Below are 3725 nucleotides of genomic sequence, written 5' to 3' on the forward strand. Positions count from 1 at the left end.
GGCAGTAGCGGCTGAAGCAGCCAATGAGCAGTGCAACAGGGCAGCCTGGGTGTCTGGAATGAAATTGCAAGCAGGATCGAAAGGAGGAAGCTCCAGGAGGATGAGCCAGGGGTTCCAAGTCTCCAGCCAGGTAGAAGGATCACAGTATGCTGGGACTGCAGACATTATGTCCTGGAAATCAAGCTTCATGCCCCAGCTCTTCTGTGATTCTCATTCATGAACAGATTGTACTTAGCCAGGTGCACCAGGCGCCAGTATTGATCTGGCCTGTGAATAGTTCCCCCACTATGTTGGCAATGAACGTGTCTTCAATCTCTTCCAAATGGTGACTCATCATGACTCTCAGCCATTCTCCTGGGCTTGCACACTTGGATGGCTTTGGTGATCAAACTGATCTGCCTAAACTTCAGCCTCAAGGGAGACAACAAGATAGGCCCTAACAAAGTCCTGGTCCCCAGTGATGTATCAGTAAGACTTAAAGTCTTAAAGTGATATCTGCTACCATGATAAAACTCTGAGGTGGCAACATTCATGCTGATGACAATCTTTTCTGAAGCTTCTGATCTCTAGAATTCAGGGGGCAAAGCCATGCTTATCTCGCACATTGGTGGCATCTTTGCCATGCTATTCCTAGATGAGTGTGTGACAGACCTCCACTTTGAGTCGCATGACATCCTGAAAGCTCTCAGCACCCATCAGTTCAGTTCAGTTCAGTCACTCAGTCATGTCTGACTCTTTGCGACCCATGAATTGCAGCACACCAGGCCTCCCTGTCCATTACCAACTCCCAGAGTTCAACCAAACTCATGTCCATCAAGTCGGTGATGCCATCCAGCCATCTCATCCTCTGTTGTCCCCTTCGCCTGCCCCCAATACCTCCAAGCATCAGAGTCTTTTCCAATGAGTCAACTCTTCGCATGAGGTAGCCAAAGTACTGGAGTTTCAGCTTCGGCATCATTCCCTCCAAAGAAATCCCAGGGCTGATCTCCTTCAGAATGGACTGGTTGGATCTTCTTGCAGTCCAAGGGACTCTCAAGAGTCTTCTCCAACACCACAGTTCAAAAGCATCAATTCATCGGCGCTCAGCTTTCTTCACAGTCCAACTCTCACATCCATACATGACCACTGGAAAAACCATAGCCTTAACTAGACGGACCTTTTTTGGCAGAATAATGTCTCTGCTTTTGAATATGCTATCTAGGTTGATCAAGGAGTAAGCGTCTTTTAATTTCATGGCTGCACTCACCATCTGCAGTGATTTTGGAGCCAAAAAAATAAAGTCTGACACTGTTTCCACTGTTTCTCTATCTATTTGACATGAAGTGATGGGACCAGATGCCATGATCTTAGTTTTTTGAATGTTGAGCTTTAAGCCAACTTTTTCACTCTCCTCTTCCACTTTCATCAAGAGGCTTTTTAGCTCCTCTTCACTTTCTGCCATACAGCTGGTGTCATCTGCATATCTGAGGTCATTGATATTTCTCCTGGCAATCTTGCTTCCAGTTTGTGCTTCTTCCAGCCCAGCGTTTCTCATGATGTACTCTGCATAGAAATTAAATAAGCAGGGTGACAATATACAGCCTTGACGTACTCCTTTTCTTATTTGGAACCAGCCTGTTGTTCCATGTCCAGTTCCTACTGTTGCTTCCTGACCTGCATACAGGTTTCTCAAGAGGCAGGTCAGGTGGTCTGGTATTCCCATCTCTTTCAGAATTTTCCACAGTTTATTGTGATCCACACAGTCAAAGGCTTTGGCATAGTCAATAAAGCAGAAATAGATGTTTTTCTGGAACTCTCTTGCTTTTTCCATGATCCAGCGGATGTTGACAATTTGATCTCTGGTTCCTCTGCCTTTTCTAAAACCAGCTTGAACATCTGGAAGTTCATGGTTCACGTATTGCTGAAGGCTGGCTTGGAGAATTTTGAACATTACTTTCCTAGTGTGTGAGATGAGTGCAATTGTGCGGTAGTTTGAGCACTCTTTGGCATTGCCTTTCTTTGGGATTGGAATGAAAACCCACGGCGAGGATCTAAACTCCTGTGTGGTCAGCTTGTTCCCAGCATGATAGCCACCACTGATCATGTTGAAGGCACAGGCAGGATGAGATCGGAGTTCTTGACCAGCTGAGCAATGTGGTGGTGAAGGGGCAATTCCTGTTCAGCTGCCCCTGCTTTGCACATGGCCAAGGACACATCCAAGATGGCTTTGCCCACAAACTTGGACTTGTCCTCAGTCTCATCCAAGTTCAACATCAGGTTGTCCAGCTTCTCAAGTCCCATCCCAGAGGGACACAAGCTGATGAGGGTGCAGATGGTGGCAATGTTGATGTGGTCCATTGCCTTCAGAACACCATTGTTTTGCAGTTTGTCCCTATCCCTTAGATCCAGGGCCTCAGAGATAACAGTGGAGGCTCCATTGGGTACTGCCGCTGGGAAAAGACCTGAGAGGGGAACATGGAATGAGGAGGAAGACGGAGGACACTACAGTGACCAGAGGGTCCTTCAGCCTTCTAGCTCTTCACTCCTGTAGCCACATCCAGCCTTCTCCACATATTGCTCCTTAATACCCACCCCTCCCACTCAGACATGGAGGCAGATGGATAAGTAATGGCCTCCTCATCTGCCCAATTGGAACCCCACATGCACAAATAGGAACCCAAAGAAATGTCGCTATGCGGGCAGCACACACAATATACACACACAGCGCACACACAGGGGGAAGAAGCAGGATGCATCTCCAAAAACCTGCTGTTGTTTAGGGAAAGTTGAAGATGCATTTCAAACCATCAGTCCCATTCTTGGAACTAGAGAAACTCCCCTACTTAGGAGCAAGAAACGTAAGGAAGGAGTACCACAGTAGCATTATTTGTCAGTGTGAAAATTAGAAACAACCTCATACATGTCAAGGAGAATGGATTCTTTACACGAGGTATATTTAATATTCATTCAATACCATATTACATAATGCTAAAATGAATGATCTCTAGATCATGTATAAGGCAATATGTATCAAAACAGATACATCTTAAAAAAGTAAAATCTAGTACTATCTATACAAGCTTTGAAAATGCAACCCTTTAAGGATTACCTAGGAGTCTATTGGGGGGTGGGGGAAGAGTATATACATGTATATAAATGGAGTAAAGTGTGAAAATGTACTTGAGAATGATAAATACAAGATTCACGATGGAGGTCACTTCTTAAAAATGAAGAAGGGAAATGGGATCTGGGAGCGTTTCAATAAGTACTTCAACTATATTAATGGGTACCCAGGGGTCTTTTTTGCTACTGTACTTACCTGCTATCATTTAAATATGTCAGAATTACAAATATTAACAATTTACTGCAGCTGAATTTACTAGTAACTTGTAATCTTAAAGCTGTCTCTCTCACAAAAAGGGCAATATTTGTTTCAAAAACATAATTTTTTGGATAGAGTATTATACATGTAAAGAGGTTTCCTGACTTATGAAACAGCTTCCTTTTAACAAACTCCGAAGAATATCCTTAAATTTCATTATGTAGTAATTCTGTTTAACTCCACATACTTGCAAATTCTTGGGAAATACTTCTGTTGATATGAATTTAAAGACTTGTTAGTCGATAGTAATATAGTAAATTATTAAAGGAAGAGATAAATACTTACCCAAATTGTGCAGACAACTGGAAGAAAACAGCATGATTAGTTCTTTTAACAAAAGTTTACCAAAATGTAATCATTTCAA

The 3725-nt window shown here is 43.3% G+C and overlaps 1 pseudogene; it reads right to left on the minus strand.

Annotated features, from left to right (window-relative positions):
- Positions 1-308: 308 nt before the first annotated feature.
- Positions 309-3308, minus strand: LOC128053087 (gamma-enolase-like; annotated as a pseudogene).
- Positions 3309-3725: the final 417 nt, after the last annotated feature.

This window comes from Budorcas taxicolor, chromosome 1, assembly GCF_023091745.1.
Source record: "Budorcas taxicolor isolate Tak-1 chromosome 1, Takin1.1, whole genome shotgun sequence".
NCBI classification, from domain to species: Eukaryota; Metazoa; Chordata; class Mammalia; order Artiodactyla; family Bovidae; genus Budorcas; species Budorcas taxicolor.